Source organism: Schistocerca nitens, chromosome 5 (genome assembly GCF_023898315.1).
Source record: "Schistocerca nitens isolate TAMUIC-IGC-003100 chromosome 5, iqSchNite1.1, whole genome shotgun sequence".
NCBI classification, from domain to species: domain Eukaryota; kingdom Metazoa; phylum Arthropoda; class Insecta; order Orthoptera; family Acrididae; genus Schistocerca; species Schistocerca nitens.
In genome coordinates this window covers 456,100,090-456,118,457 of record NC_064618.1, presented here as the reverse complement: position 1 = coordinate 456,118,457, position 18,368 = coordinate 456,100,090, and positions in this window count along the sequence as shown.

Genomic DNA, 18,368 nt, shown 5'->3' with positions numbered 1-18,368 from the left:
GCCATACGAAATGTGCTGTCATGGGCCCTCAGTCATGGCTTTCAGATTTCAGCTTGCAAGACTTGTGTCATGCACTTCTGACGTCACTGAACTGTCTACCCACATCTGGAACTTTACCTCGATGACCAGCTAATAAACGCAGTGCAGACTTTACGCTTTTTAGGACTTGTTTTCGACGCCCATTTAACTTGGCTTCCCCATCTTCGTCAGCTTAAAGGAAAGTGCTGTTGGCATCTAAACTTTCTTCGATGCCTGAGTCACACTGACTGGAGTGCCCTACACTGCTGCCACTGTACGAAAGCCTGGTACAGTCCCGTCCTGACTATGGGAGCCTGGTGTATGGTTCATCATCGTCATCCAAGTTGCGGATGCTAGATCCTATACAACACTGCGGAGTTCGACTTCCGACGGGAGTCTTCCAAATGAGCCCAATGAACAACCTTCATTATTTCTTCAAGGGGCCTGTGGATAGCCTGGTTTATGAGATCCCAGTCGATACTCACGAGACCTAGTTGCTAGGATTATTACAACTGCTGAAGCAGTATTCCATATTCTTGGAGTTCTTGAGAATGGAAGACAATAATGGTGCAATACTGTACACTCTTATGTGATCACAGTTATCAACATTTTGAACAATACAGTCCTGCATTTGTTATGTACTGCACTGTACACTGAAAGAATAGATTATACACACTGTGATGAAATATGTTAGGATTCTTACCTTATATTGAGGGTTATGATTTGGTGATTTCAAATTTCAGGCGCTTTCGTCCACCCTCTTAACTGAGTGGTCAGCTCATATGTCTGCCAAGCAGTGCAGTGGGACCAGCTTCGATTCCCAGCCAAGTCAAAGATTTTCCCCGATATAAGACTGGGTGTTGTGTTGTCTTTATCATCATCGACTGTGGCGTTGACTGAAAAGACTTGCACCTCGTTGGCTGAACTTCCTTGGATGGGGACTCCAGGCCATCAAAGCTATATTATCAGCTATATTATCAGCTGTTTTGAAAGTATTTTAAGAGAAACAAACTAATTTTAAGTAACAAAGTGAATAAATAGTAATTGTATTATTATTGTGTAAAATGGTGCAGATGGCTATGAGTTCCTTACAGCAAAATACTCAGTAAATGTACCTGAACAAAAGTTGGTTATGAATTATTGTTTTAAATAACTGTGGCCTGTTTTAGAAATTTTCATCTATATGAAGTTTTTCATCATATTGTAATCTGACTCATCACATATCATAACTTGTTATACATATACATATATATATATATATATATATATATATATATATATATATATATATATCACAAAATGTGTATTTTGCACAAAAGTTAATCAGAGAACATAAAAAATAAATAATTTAAGAAGCAAATAAACTGGATTTCATGGTTGTAGTATATCAACAGAAACCTTTGTCAGACATATGTGCCATCCAAACAAGACAATGCAAAAACATTTATAGCAGCTTATGTTTGTATGAAATAGATGTGTATTGGTCTCACAAGACATTCTACAGACTTATAAATACTTGATATATTCCCCCCAAACTAAAGCTAGACTTGTGTAGGAAATAATTCATTCCTTTCTAATTCATTTTAATTTATAGGTCCCATACACTTGACACACTATTGTTGATTTCATAAAATTATTTGTGTAATAGCATTGAGCCACGTTAATATGACACCAGAAAATTTAAATGTAGGTTAATTTTGTGAACACATTACTCCTTCACTTAACTTTTCAATTTTCTTGTTTACTGCAACATGTATTTCTTCAAGTAACACATTTTACCTAAACAGTCTTAGTTCCATGAAGGAAAGATTAAAGAACAGTGTTTCCATTTTTTCCTTAGCCATTCAAGTCAAACAAGAAGGTCGTTTCTTTGAAAAGCATATGATTAGTTTCCTAACTCATCATTGTCTGCTCTGGCCTTGAGCTCTATCTTGAACAACATCATCATCAACAGAATTTTAAGCAAGAAACTTGTGAAACTTCCTGGCATATTAAAACTGTGTGCCATATCGAGTCACAAACTCAGGACTTTGCCTTTTGTGGGGAACCAGCTCTTCTCTAAATCATGTACAGGTAAAAGCTTTGGTGATTCAGACATAGACAGTCTTCCACAAATTAGGACAGGTAGGCACCTTCAAAGACTGAACTGTACATCTCTCTGAAGATTTGCAATAAATCTGCACCATTTCAGTTAGATGCTAGACCTTCAGTCGCTCTGGTTAATCAAAATACTTATGAGCAATTGGAACACCATCAACTACAAAAATCACGCCTACACTTCACAGCAGACAAGGGCAACAGTATCCCTATTCTTGCAACGTGCACTATGCAAGTACGATACAGAAATACGACTATGTCAATGTCATTCACAGTAGTTCAATTACGCTCTAGTCTCAATATTTTTGGCACATTTGTATTTGATTTATTTGGTTTAGTTACCCAAGACAATGTGCACGCCAATTATATGCAACTTTCCCATGCCAGTAATCATCAGATGAGTGAAAAATGTTGAGATTTGTTCGATGGCACACTGGGTCATGCGAAGCATTTTCGCTCGAATGTTACTCTGAAGAACAATACAAAACCTAAATTTTACTGCGCTCATCCGATAGTCCACGCCATTCGTGATGAAGCTGCTTTTTAACTCAGACTAGAACAAACTGGAGCTTTGAAAAACGAATCTGTAAGTCAGTGGGCATCTCCCCTTGTGGTCACAAGGAAAGCGAAGGGGAAAATTAGACTTTGTGCCTACTTTACTGGTACAGTTAACTCTCAAACAACGACTGGCGTATTGATGAGCTTAAGGGTCGCTAGAAGGTGGATGATTCTTTTCAAAAATTGATTTAGCCGAAGCTTATTTTCAACATCCACTGACTGAGAAAATAGAAAACTGTGTGGTGGTTAACATGCACGTCGGCTTGTATCAATATTGGCGTCTTCCCTTCGGAAGCGCCGCTGTTCCTGGAGTTATTTCACGCTTTCTCGGACAAGTTTCGTCGAAAGTTTCATCCTTTCCAAATTAATTAGTTGACATCACTGCATATGGACAAACACCGCATATCAAAAATATAGAGTCTCTTTGCCAAGTTTTACCAGGCTTAGGGTTCAAGTGTAATTTACAGAAATATTCATCAATACTGAAATCGAATATTAGGGACATGTCCTTGTCGCCCACAGTGCTGATCCCTCGGCTAAGCATTGAGAGGCTACTCAGACATTACCTCCACCTACAAATACAGGGTGATTCAAAAAGAATACCACAACTTTAAAAATGTGTATTTAATGAAAGAAACATAATATAACCTTCTGTTATACATCATTACAAAGAGTATTTAAAAAGGTTTTTTTTCACTCAAAAACAAGTTCAGAGATGTTCAATATGGCCCCCTCCAGACACACGAGCAATATCAACCCGATACTCCAACTCGTTCCACACTCTCTGTAGCATATCAGGCGTAACAGTTTGGATAGCTGCTGTTATTTCTCGTTTCAAATCATCAATGGTGGCTGGGAGAGGTGGCCGAAACACCATATCCTTAACATACCCCCCATAAGAAAAAATCGCAGGGGTAAGATCAGGGCTTCTTGGAGGCCAGTGATGAAGTGCTCTGTCACGGGCTGCCTGGGGGCCGATCCATCGCCTCGGGTAGTTGACGTTCAGGTTTCATAACTAACCTTTTTCGTAGGACTCTCCATACAGTTGATTGTGGAATTTGCAGCTCTCTGCTAGCTCTGCGAGTCGATTTTCCTGGGCTGCGAACAAATGCTTGCTGGATGCGTGCTACATTTTCATCACTCGTTCTCGGCCGTCCAGAACTTTTCCCTTTGCACAAACACCCATTCTCTGTAAACTGTTTATACCAACGTTTAATACACCACCTATCAGGAGGTTTAACACCATACTTCGTTCGAAATGCACGCTGAACAACTGTCGTCGATTCACTTCTGCCGTACTCAATAACACAAAAAGCTTTCTGTTGAGCGGTCGCCATCTTAGCATCAACTGACGCTGACGCCTAGTCAACAGCGCCTCAAGCGAACAAATGTACAACTAAATGAAACTTTATAGCTCCCTTAATTCACCGACAGATAGTGCTTAGCTCTGCCTTTTGTCGTTGCAGAGTTTTAAATTCCTAAAGTTGTGGTATTCTTTTTGAATCACCCTGTATATAGGAGCTCCAAGCTGTTCTTGACGAACTACCATACTAAATGCTCCCTTGCATTGCCTGTGGGCAAAATGTTCCTTTTAACTGAAGTGGAGAATGTGAACAACCTTTTCAGAAAGTGAAACATACATTGCTTAGTCGTCCATGTCTTATGCATTTTCACCCATAAAAACCATCAGTGCTAGCTCTTTGCGCATCATCACATGGAATAGGGACAGTTTTATCTCACAAGGGTGGCAACACTGAACGTCCTATAGCATTCACCTTTAAGACTTTGAACACATAGCCAGTCAACTAGAGTCCAGCTGGAAAAGGAAGCTTTAGCCATAAATTACGGTGTCACAAAATTTCAACAACATCTACATGGTCGAAAATTTCTTCTTGTGACTGATCATAAGCCACTGACTGTTCTCTTTTACGTAGGGAAAGATATACTTCATTATGCAGTGCAGGAGCAGCAGCGTTGGTCACTTCTTCTTTCCAATTATCACTGCGAAATTCCTTATCGCTCTATTTCACAGCATGCAAATGCAGACACCCTGTCTCGCTTACCCGTGGGAAATGATCTGGATTTCAATGCATCAGAAATTTCTTGTCTTCAAATTGATCATTCTGATTCACAAGCACTCCAAGCTTTTCCCACTGATTCACAACGGATTACACAGGCTACTAAATGCGATCAGTCACCACAATTGCTCAAGTACTGTATTCAGCTGCGTTGGCCTCACAATCTGAAATCAATCTCATACACACAATTCTGCAAATACCATGCAAAACGCAACAGCTTTTCTCTTCAGAATGATGTAATTTAATAACATTCTCCTAAAAAACAAACAGGAGTCCTGATTCCCACATCTTTACAACAATGTGTGTAAACTATTACGTAGAGCACATTGGAGAATCGTTCGAATTAAGCATCTAGCCCACATGTGTGGATAACAAGGCAGCACCACGCCAAGAAGTTTACAATTGGCCTCGACTTAACAGTCCTTGACAACATATCCCTAATGATTTTGCTGGTCCTTTCTGAAACACAAGATGGCGTATGATTGTCGATACATACTGCAAATATCCTTTTGTCGTGCCAATGGATGCGACTACTATCGCTAGTATCAAAGCAGTCGCTTCTTTATTTTGTTTGAAGGTTTGCCACAAACAATTGTTTCGGAGAATGGTTCGCAGTTTTCTTCGTCGTAATGTCAACAATTTTGGCTACAAAATGGAATTCAACGTATTCGAATGGCACTGTTCTCCCCTCAAATGAACGGTGAAGCCGAACAGTTCGTTCGCACTGTCAAGGTTCAGATGTCGAAACTTCGTGCCTTGCATTTGAGATAAAATGCTTGGTCGTTGTTGGTGAGCACCTACGCCTGCTCATGATGCTTAGTCATCAGAACTCCTACACAGTCGTTGCCACTGCACTCTGCTGCATCTTTTTCACCCTGACCATTCTGTTTCTGATGCTAACTTCGCAACCAAATTCCACACAAAGGACAAAGTTTTCTATCACATCTAAAACAAGCTTCACACCTGGGAATGTGGTGTCGTCACTGAGACGTCTCGGCTTGTTCATTATATAATTCAAGGTGCATATCGCACCTACCAACGGCTCCAAAACCAACTTTGTTTCCCTGATTATAGTGATCCTGCCACAGATTTTAATTTTTGAGCCATGGTGCTGCAACCCAGCCTGCTACCCCAAGCAGATCCTAATAGTGTCTGATGGCTGGGCACATAGGCCTTCTGACGACTCTGCCATGGTCACTGACCCCTGCCCTTCTCCACAGCCACAGCTGTCGCACTTGTAACCATTTACAATTATGCCAGTCACGAACAACGAGCCTGCATCAGCTGTACAGCCTTCAGCGCCTTTGGCTGTGCCAGCGTTGCGCCCACTTGTACTGTCAGATGGATCTCTTAGCTCCAGTTCCTCAGCAGATTTTCCTGATCATTCGTAAGACAGATGTGGGGACGTGGTTTAGTTGGCACAGTTTGCCATCGCGCCACAACCAACCCCATCAACAGCACCACAGCATAGACTTATCTCCCTTGGCATCATGCACACCAACATTATGTGCCGACAGTGCGCAATTGGGTGGCGGGGGGGGGGGGGGGGGGAGATGACTGTGGTATCTATGGCATGTAAATCGACTGCACACAGACTTACTAGCCTTAGCTAGTGTTGCAATTATTTATTTGCTTATTTATATGCTATTTACTTTTAGTCTGTTATCTAGATACAAGAACAGACAAAATGCTGCACATAAATTGCCATGAATAAAGCACATAATATTTTAACATAATAACTAAGCATTATGGTGTTCAAGGCAAAATCTATATAAATTATTTACAAAAAAAATATTTTTTTAAAAAGAAAGAGTAGTCTACATACTCCATTGGGCCATCTGGCACACAGATATATGTTCACTTGGAATCCAGAACCCACGTGCTACTGGTCTGCCACTGTAGCCACATTATTGGATGACACATTTTGTAATTTATGATTCTGTACTACACCACTGTACAACAGCACACTATACAGCACTATGCTACTCTAATATACTTGGTATCAGAAGTAATCCAAATTTCTCATTTGTTTGGATGGTTAGCCTCTGGTGCACAGAGGTAAAGTTTAGGATTCTAAGGGGCTGTGTTGCTCGCCACGCAAGGTGTACAGATTGGGAATGGCTGCAGGATATCAGTAAATCCTTCCTGGGCCTCTCCAAGTATCATCTCACAGCTTCTGAAAGATTGATGCAAGTGGATGTTCTACTATGGTGTGTCTTGTTGTCATGATGTATGGTGTCTTCTTGCTTGTCCCTCAGCCATGTAGGCTTGCAATTCATAAGCTGATATTTAAGCTGTCAGCGAGGGAAGTAGGGCAAAACTGGCATCACCTCACTCCATATTATTGCCAAATTTATTCAAGATCACGGACTCAAGATGGCGGCCATAGATGTGGCAATGTCACACTGATGTCATGGTGAAAAACTGAAATTTTGGTGGGAAAACAGGTCAATTGAGGTACCTCCACTAACAGAACTCCACCACTATTACCCCATCCCCCCTTCCATCCCCGCCTCTAATCCATCTGGAAACTGGCAGGAAAAGTACTCAGTCTGTACTATGCTGCCAGATAGGATGGACATCTTTATTCTGTACACAGTGTGGTACACTGTTTATTTAAACAATTTGAATTGCCACTGATCGACCACTCAGTAGCTCCTCCCATTATGTTCACCTTGTGGTCTGGAAACCAACTGATCTAGTTTACAATACCACCACCGTCAGAAGGCACTGTTGGTCCTCCCCCTCCCCCTTATCAATCCTCCCTCCCCCTCCTCCCTCACTCCTCCCCATCCCATCTCCCCACTCCCCCTCCCCAACCTCACACAGTGCCCTCTCCTGTGTAGGTGCCATTAAAAGATCTCACCACAACGAAGAAACATTTGATTAAAGCTCCAACTGTTGAATCATATCCATGGTACTCTCACCTAATATCCACCCATGCGATTGCATGTCATTGATATCAAATCGATAGGCTAAATAATTAATTTCATGATGAGAGCCCCTTTGCATGGTGAGTAACTTTTTTCCTGCAATCAGACTACTCTAGCCAGGTAACCGTTACACACGCTTCTATGACGTCTCTGGAGGCTTTCTGCAGGCTAGGTAAGCACTTACTCTGATACTGAAATGGGTGGTAACTGCCATCAAATAGCTGGAGACATGTAACACAATTTGCGTTCTGCCTCTCAGTTGTCTTGTCATCACTTAGAATTCTGGTATACTGCACCCAAACGAATCCTTCTGAGACCTGTCGATCTATGGGGGCAGTAGGCTGCTTCACTCTCTTCTCCACCCCCAGGTTGTATGTGAACAGCTGTCACCGGGATGCGAACCTCAGCCCGCGTGTGATTGCTGTACCGTTTGTCATTCCGGACAGCTGTTATGATTCCAGACTCGCAAAATTTGTCCTATCCTTCCCAGAAGGACCGGACGTTTAAATGTCGCTGGGTTAAATACAGAGGTGTTGAATAATATGCTCCTTCTCATCCCTCCTGCAAACCGAAACGTTCTGAGATGTTTTTTCGAAATATCCTGGAAAGTCTGACACAGTGAGCAATAACAAAATACCAGTATACTGACCACCTCTTCCCAAATGCGTACAAGTCTGCAGACCTAGGTTTCCCTCAGAATACAGTTCTATAGAGGCAAATTAGTGGGCCAATAATTCGAAAACTAGAATGGGGCTCCCTGGAGGGAAGACAATGTTCTTTTTGAGGAACACTATTGAGAATTGACATTTGAAGCTGACCGCAGAAGGATTCTGCTGCCGCCAACGTACATTTTGCATAAGGATCACGAAGATAAGATAGGTAAATTAGAGCTCATAGGGATTTGCTGTATTTGCGAGTGGAATAGGAAAGGGAATGAATAGTATTGCTACAGGATACCTTCCGTGACACACCATACGATGGCTTACGAAGTAAGCGTATAGATATAAGTTAGGCTACCTATTAAAATGTCAGTCAATCTATTTATAGGCACGCAAAACTCACAGAAGAGTGTTGCCTCTTATTTCTCGAGAAAACAAAAGTTGGAACTTCTGCTGCTGCTGATTGTCTCTCTGTAGAAATCTTCATATTAGACCTGAATTTTTTCATTGCGGTCACTTCGTGAGACGTAGAGGTAGGGGTGTAAATGTGGAAACCCAGTTTGCTTTTGCTGTATAAAAGAAATGTTTACTTCTCTTTCAGCTTCAAAAATTAGCCAAAGCTAATTCATAATGTTTTAGCAATAAATGTAATATTATGAAACATAAAAACTAAATATGTAAAAAATTAAAAAAAACATTTTCTGCTTGCACAACAACTCATTAATTTTTCAAGAAGTTCGGGTAATGTGGAAACGCCTTAAAATTGTGGGAAACTGACTACTTCAAACGAAAACTATTAAAAATGTTAGGAAGTATTTTATTTTATATTAAAGTTAAACTACACAAATATTTTTAAACGCAACTGTAACAGAAAAATGCTTCATAAGCAAAGATTACTTGCAAAAATCGCGTATGTAAATATCTCCTTCATTTCCGGCACACAAAGAGTGACTCCACTCCACACACACTAAACACTTAATCCACAATTGTCCCTGAACGTCTTTGGAAAACGCGCCTCCACAAAACATACAGTTTCAATCTTCTTCATTAGGTTCTTCTTCCCCAAATCTGACTCGCCTGAAGAGACATTGGTGCATTGTGAACTTCATCTGAATCCTCAGATAACTTAAGCCGTTTTTTGCATGGTTTTCTAGGAGGAGCTTCACGTGTTTTCCTGCTTTTGGCAGTGCCTTATGAAGCTTCTGTTTACCCTTCAATAAGGAGTCTTCAAAGCGTGTTTTATAAGGCGAAGATGTCAAAACAGCTGATGAACCTGGCTTACGACCTCTGTTGGAAACCGTCCTCTTTAAAGGTATTTGACAACAATATTGACATTCTGCTTCCTCTTTGGCCATCTTCACTTGGGCTGTCAGTTGTCACAGGTCTGAATGCGTTCTGAGTGTCTTCTTGTCTGAGGCCATTACTTCCACCTGGAGATGCTGGATTCTTGTAAGTTCCTCTCAGACTTCTGGCCTCGTTTAAAGTCGACGTGGCAGCTATAAAGTCGATTTCTGCAAAAACGGTCCTGTCAAATGGGAAAATTCCAGTCTCCAAAAATCCTTTTGCAGCAATAGAGCCAGTCTGGCACTTTAGGTAGGCTTCCCCAAACAACTCAGATATGTCATATGGTCCTAAGGGCCGGCTGCTGTGCCGCAACCATTGGCGAACATACTCGATGTAATAGGTTTTTAGCGTGCCAATAAAGGTCTTATCAAGTGGCTGAGTTTTAATGAGAGGTGTGAGGCGGGATGCTCACGATTGTAACATGGTTCTCCCTTGCATGTTCTATAACTTGAAGGTTTCTGGCATGAATGTTATGCCCATCAAGAATTAACCACACAGAAGATTCTTTTGAGGGATGTGCCTTAGAAATGAAGTGGTCAAACCACTCGGAGAAGAGCTCTTTTTGAATCCAGCCTGAAGGACGGCATTTAGCAATTGTTCTAGGTGGTGCTCCTTGCAGTAGAGTATCAGTCCAATTCTTCCGGGGGAAGAACATCATTGGTGATATGAAAGTACTGCCAGCACTCAAACAGCATATGACAGTCACCAGGGATCCTCGCTCTGCTGATGTGAGGGCACCTACTTGACGTTTACCTTTCAGTCCAACTACATGTGGTATTCTGCTCTGGACGACAGAGAGCCCAGTCTCGTCTACATTGTACACACTATGATCACTATAGGAGTGTTTACTGTACTCAGCTTCCAAAATATCAAAAAACTTGTCTACAGCTTATTTGTTGAACTAGTTTGCTCTTGAGAATGAGGTCCCCACAGGTTTGTGGATTGTGAGTTTATTTCTGTGTCATCTAATAAAAAGGTCCAACCAAGCTCTACCTGCAGCATTTGAAGTAAAAGGATGATTTATGTTATTTCTTGCCGCTATCTGGTATGCCATTCTCTTGACATCTAATCTGGTAAGGCCATAGTAGAGATTATCCATTTCAATGAGATACTGACCTACTGTTTCTCAATAGCATCAGGTGGTACAGGCTTACGTCCAAGTCTCAAAGAAACTCATTCTTCAGGTGACATATCACTATGCAAAAACCTTTGAAGTGTCGTTTGAGGTACACTGAAAGCTATTACTGCTCTTCTTAACCCCATCTGCTTTTCCCTTAAGGGGCTCCGGAACGCCCTATACTTGCAATGTTAAAATAACGCTTATAAATTACATCTTTCCTCACAAAGTATTTGAGGTAGGAAGTTGAACTTTTTACAGATTATTTATTGGAATATGGGCTACAACTTAACACAGGGATTTTACAAAATTTTAGTTCAGTTATTAAAGATGATTTTTTTTCAATTGTAATGAAAATTCACAACATTTTTTTGCAATTTTTTATTTATATATTCAAAAATATACAGTTTTTTTGGAAAAAGGCTGTGTTAAATTATGCAGAAGGTACTGTGTAACATTTACTGAATGTTTGAAACAAATATGTTTGGAAGATCCTTAGAAAACATGTAATTAGTATGAGAAAATAAAAGTTTTGGGAATCGTGCGACAAAGATTGGATTAACTTTTTAGTGCATTCCAGGTCCATAGGATGGATTATCTTTATCCTCTGCAAACTCCTCCTCCAGCTTCCTCTTGTTCCTCCTCCTGTTTACTCTTGCTTGTATTTCTAGACTCTTTACAGCCCTGTCTGCAGCCCGAAGACGTTCCTTGTCTAAAGCAAGCATTGCTCGTACCATGTTAGAACCTATCTTCATTCCCATATTTCTAAATACCTTGCACCTTACAATGTTGCCTTCATTGAAAGTCGCAACAGCATCATACACACCAAAGTGAAGTGTTTCTATTCCAACAAATACAGTCTTGGGGATTCTCGACCATATAACACTGTTTACACTTTCATTGGGGTTTTGAGTTTTTCCGTGAATACACTTTTTCAACAGTTCAGGTGCTGCTAAGTCTCTGAAAATAGGTTTTATCACCTCCATTATTGCATGAGGCAGACTATGCTTATGAGTGTACACTTCACCAGTTAGCAATCCTTTGTTATATTTACACCAAATGTCTTCTTCTTTGGAACACAAGCTATGTTGGGGATTTTCATCGGTTGAAGAAGTATGAAAAAAAGAGCCCAAAAAGCCTTCTTCATTTCGTCAACACTTTGTGTATTTTGCCTAATAGCCATTCCATAATAGTTCTGTATTTTGTCAATTACACTGTCAGTTAACCTTCCCTTCCCATCCAACCCTTTACCATTACTGAGTTTTTGTTTTTTGTACGAAGCTTTCAGTCGCCGAAGTCTTGTTCCCATTCGCTTCTGTACGTGTCCAATACACTCAAATTTCTGCACTACAACATCATCACCATAGGGCTTCAGTCCTTGAACATGTTTGAAACTTTTAGAATCACCGTCACCAAGGTAATTAACATATCGCACTTTATCACACGCCTCAGAACGCTGGAATATACTGGCAACACCAGCCACTTCCATTCCTCCACTACTGCCACTATAGTTAGCTTTGCAATTATTTTCATGTGTACCTTTATATTTTTGTGGACATCTACAATACTTTGATATTACTGCTACATGTAAAACTTTCCCTGTATACATACTGGTGGCAGATACTACACCATGAAGAGATGTGTGTCCCCGTTTATGCCAGGTACCATCGAACGCTGCAGTCTAATCTCTGTTACCATTATTTTCCATTACTGCCTCTTCCACAGCGTTCTTCATAGATTCTATACAGACATCTTCTACTTTAGACCCTATTAATTTATTATAGGTCGTAAACTTGGTTGGGGGATTTGGAAGATTCATGATGCCACAGAAAATTGCACCTGCAGTAGCACCCTTACCAACTGAACGCAAGGAATAAACAAATCTAATGTTGTGTTCGTAGATTTTGCTACCATTTTCTTCAGTTGCAGTTACTGCAACACTGTTCCAAAAGGTGGTCATGTATGAACACTTATCACATTTCAGTTGTATTTCACTAGCAAGTCCTACGTGCTTTATTATGGAGAGTTCCAGACCAACTTCACTACAATGAATACATCTTACACAGTTTGAAAAAATTCCTTTGAGAACCGACATATCAAATATTTCATTCACATCCGATTCGCCCATAAAACATTCATAGTTTTCACTCATTGAACCAAGCTTCTTCTGTGAAGTATTTTCTTTCCCACTTTGACTGCTATGGGCAGGTGTACTTGAGTGGTTAGGTTCACTCACTTGGTTATCGTCTTTATTGTTTACAATAATAACACATACCTTTGGCTTTCCAACATTTCTCCTTTTCTTAAAAGCCTTCAGAGGATTTCTAATAACTTTGCTTTTACTCATTATTATACTTCAACAAAACAGAGACTCAAGAAACAGAATTAATTACAAATATTTACGAGATAACGACAGAGTAAATAAACATGAAACAATCGACAATCACACCAGCGATATATATTGAACCATCACAGGTTAGCCACAACACATACTTTATTTCACATCACTAAAATGTACCTGATGAACACGGACGTTAATAATAACACCATTTGACAGCAGTTTAACAGCGCCACAGTGGGTCACGCCCATGTAGAACACATTTCAAAAAAATTTAAAAATAGTTGTAGTCTTCGGAATTGAATAAATTATATATCTATTAAAAGGTAATAGTCTGCAGATTCAGAAAACGCAAAAAAGTAAAAATTGAACTTTTCATGATTTTGAGCCTTTCCGGAGCCGCTTAAGGCTATTATAGCCTTAATCATGTTTTCAGCATCCCACTTATTCACAATAGCTCTTGGTTTCCGATCAGTTAGTTTTCGTGGCACCTTGAAACAGACGCAAAACGTATTAGAAGTAATGTATTTGACGTTGGTATTATGAAAACGTTCCCACAATGTTATCGTATGTATGCTTCCACGTCACCTACACAATGGCCATTTTAAATTTCGGTAGATTACATTAAGCAACTATCCATTTAAGGTTGACAAAGGACTGCTAAAACCTTCTATGCACCTCCCTTTATAAGCTATCAGACGTAGAGAAAGATAACTACAAAGTATGTAGATAAATATAGTACCACAAGTTACCTCGAAAAAGGTTTAAAAAATGCGCAAACGTAAATTACATCACTATCACGGCGCCTGTTGCTCAACTGACTGCTAACCCTCTACTGTGACGAATAGGAACTATTGCAACAATTTCTGGCTGTCCCGCTAGAGTGCAGCACTCTCCAGGCCAGATACTAGACGTTTCCACATTACCCACACGCTTCCACATTTACACCCCTACCTCCATTTGAGAGGTTGTATTATATGTCTATCCAGACCACTTAGAAAAAACTTCCCCAGTAATCACAGTATCAAAAAAATGGTTCAAATGGCTCTGAGCACTATGGGACTTAACATCTATGGTCATCAGTCCCCTAGAACTTAGAACTACTTAAACCTAACTAACCTAAGGACAGCACACACATCCATGCTCGAGGCAGGATTCGAACCTGCGACCGTAGCAGTCGCGCGGTTCCGGACTGCGCGCCTAGAACCATGAGACCACCGCGGCCGGCATCACAGTATCACTTACCTGACGTATTCTCATGAATCTTTCAGTCGTCGATGTACATCATTTAAATCCACCTGATTTTGACGAGCAAGAGAGTTCCCCCGTCCAAGTTACATACGCCCGCTAACTCTCTCAAAATCTTATCACGCTTTGACAATACTGGTCCATTAATTAGAAGACCGTCTAGTCCTCTGCTTGTCACTCATTAGGTGGAGAGCTATCATAATGAGAAAAAGCGCACTAACGTACAGGAGGAAATTTATAACCATGCAGAGTACACAAAGACTGCACAAAGAAATTCAGAAGCCTAGCACCTTTTAATGAAATATATATATATATATATATATATATATATATATATATATAATTTTTATGTAATTTTATTATGTAAAAAATTAATAAAACGAATTTGAAGATGGGGAGAAGAAATGTTGCTTTATATATTTTTGTTATTTTTTCTTTCAGTACGAACTTTGTTGTAGAACCCCTTATTTACATGTGGTAATAAAAATTCATTTAGACAGAATTATGCACATTTAAAATTACGTGAACCTTCAACCCTCTCATGCTGATAAATTCATACCAACTGATTAAGAACATTTAGTTGAAAATTGTACAAAATAAATTTTTTTACATATTTCGGCCTTGGCACACATTTTCTAAATGCAGTGGTTTTTTAAATAGTTACTGAATTCTTTCCTGGCGTTAGCTATGGAACACAAGACTGTCTCTGTTAACATAAAATGGTTAAATATTGCCAAGCCGACCTGAACGTTTAATTATCATTGACAAAACACACTTCACTATACGTTTAAGTTATTTGCTTTAGAAATTGAAAGAACCAACAGATTAACAACTTCAACGTTAACTATCCGCCTATGAATGCACAAATGTGAAACCAGTAATAAATTCCGTCAGTCTCAGGATCGCTGTAAAAGAAAAATATTTTCGTAATTCACTGCTAATTTTATCTGCTCCCGATTTACGGGTTTGGTTAGTTTTTTTTTTAGCGGAACAATTTTTTAAATGTGCCGCCGCTGCAAATCGTTCGGTCGCGGCACAGCCCAGCAACACCAACGATAATCGCTAAAAATGCTGAAAATTCTTTAAAGAAATATTATAGATGACATGGGCAACCTAATTTACATTAGTAATACACAATTTTGATAAATTATAATGTATTTAGACCACAACAATAATTAAACTTACATTATTTGTAATTTCTCCTCTAATGGCGGCTAAAGATTGATACAGACAAAAGAAGTCCACTCATTCATAAAATGCTACGTCACAGGTTCCTCTCTCTCAGCTCTCGAGGAAGACGACAAAGAATGCACATTATGTATTCCTATTTATACCACTGCCGACCGTTAATGTTTCTTTGCAATCTTACAACATTACTCCCCTCTGTGGCTGTATTTTACATTTTTCTTATCGCAGATATTAACATATTTCGTAATTACATTATGAGTATAGAAATATTACAATCAAAAAAACATCAAGAATATTATTACAGAAAATATTACAATAATAACGAATGTCCTTTATACAAAATTAAACAATATTTTTTGTTAAACAGTTGCAGTACATACGAATTGCTTCATAGTGTACATAGTACAATTAAATGTCATTTCATTTTATTAATAGTGTGTGTGCTGCCAGGGAACGTTACAACCTACAATTCATCGAGATCGAATGACTCACTATAAATATCCATCCTGTACATGACCTAGTCTCCTTTATCGTATACCTATAATTACCAAGCTAGAAAAACGACAGTTCAATGGTGCCCAAGTCTTCGTTGATGGCACAGTGTCTCTCTCGTTACTTTTTTTGTAACACACAACTGAATAAAACAACCAACTATAAAAGCTTCGCTAACATCACCTGGAAGAGAACTCAATAAGATTTTACTGCATCTCTCTCTCTTCTGATATAATGGGAAACAAATACCATCTACTTGTTGGCATCAACCACATGTGGTGATCTCATTAAATATATACGCATTGGTCCACAGGAGCAGGCAACCAGTAATCGAAGCCACTTCCACAGTCCTGTGCAATGTTTTGTTACCCGTACTGGAGAAAGACCAAATCGAGTATCAAATGTACAAAATCCTACAACCAAGACACTGGCTTTTCAAATTTATAGTGTGACGTTGTCTGCAATTTGGAATCGAGTCTCTCCATTCATCCACATACTTGCATTGGATTCTACTGTTGAATCATATTCGTGGCACTCTCATATCTCAAAACGAGTCACCTTTTTCGATCCTATCTGCTAAGAACTCCGTACAGCAGAACTACAGCGTTGTTTTAGACAGTCTCTTTGCATCTTGTAACTGTTCCTCAGTCTCTGCCCCTGCCCTCTGCAGCTTTATCAATGGCATTGGTCCAATTAAAGTCTGAACTGAGTGAAAGTTGGAGAGCGCCGTATCTACCACCTTCTGCATCCAGTGGAGAAACAGGGTTAGCTGAGTTAATGCGACAGGACCGCGTTTTGATCAGTCCATGGAAATGAGAACATGTTGTTGTAGCTCAGTCAAATGTGTGCAATATGTAAGGCCAACGTCAAATGAAGTTTTCTCCTGCAACATAAGGTAGTAGAAAAGTCAGTACAAGTAGTCTCTGTGGTGTTTCTTATCAGGAAACTTAGGAAGACTCCACATCATGTAGGAGCTGGAAAAAGAATGAGGATTTTGCTACTGCAGTGTGGTGCGCTTCCAAGCTACATATAGCTACTGCAGTCCAAAGGAGTTCTGTGTCCCTCAGGATGCATTCACGTTGTCATCTAAACATTCTCTCTGCCCTCGTTATTTTGTACAATCCAGCAGAGAAGAACTATGAACTATAAAAACTGATTATTAACAGTGTACCAGTGTAAGATGTATAAGACATTCTCGATATGGGACAATGTCCTGTGATAAGCATCACAGTTGATACTGCGATCAATTTTAGCAACTTTACCAACTTTTACATAATTTCTACACCGACCAGTGACATGGCAGTATGCTTCCCAGTTTCTGTATCATCGCTAAACCACTCCTCCACTACTTTGTGAGCTCCATATACTACATTGCGAAAGCAGATAGATCACTGTGCAGTACATACATTCATTGTAAATTCCCGAACATACATATCAAAGTATGCCAGACAACATCGTATACCGATGTAGTTAAGTTAACTACATATTTCTGGCACTTCGATCATAGTGCGTAATTAATGATTATGATTGTTGATCTTTCCGTATGTGGTTGAGAGTCACAGAGCCTTCTCGCATTATTAGGATATAGTTAGACATTGAAAGGTATCCCCACATTTTCTTTGATCAATCCCCCCTGTAAAACCGTCACTGATTTACACTGAAGCACCAAAGAAACTGGCACAGGCATGTATATTCAAATACAGAGGTATGTAAACAGGCAGAATATGGCGCTATCGTCGGCAACGCCCCCCCCCCCATGAACCATGGACCTTGCCGTTGGTGGGGAGGCTTGCGTGCCTCAGCGATACAGATAGCCATACCATAGGTGCAACCACAACGGAGGGGTATCTGTTGAGAGGCCAGACAAACGTGTGGTTCCTGAAGAGGGGCAGCAGCCTTTTCAGTATTTGCAAGGGCAACAGTCTGGATGATTGACTGATCTGGCATTGTAACACTAACCAAAATGGCCTTGCTTTGCTGGTACTGCGAACGGATGAAAGCAAGGGGAAACTACGGCCGTAATTTTTCCCGAGGGCATGCAGCTTTACTGTATGGTTAAATGATGATGGCGTCCTCTTGGGTAAAATATTCCGGAGGTAAAATAGTCCCCCATTCAGATCTCCGGGCGGGGACTACTCAAGACGATGTCGTTATCAGGAGAAAGAAAACTGGCATTCTACGGATCAGAGAGTGGAATGTCAGATCCCTTAATCGGGCAGGTAGGTTAGAAAATTTGAAAAGGGAAATGGATAGGTTAAAGTTAGATATAGTGGGAATTAGTGTAGTTCGATGGCAGGA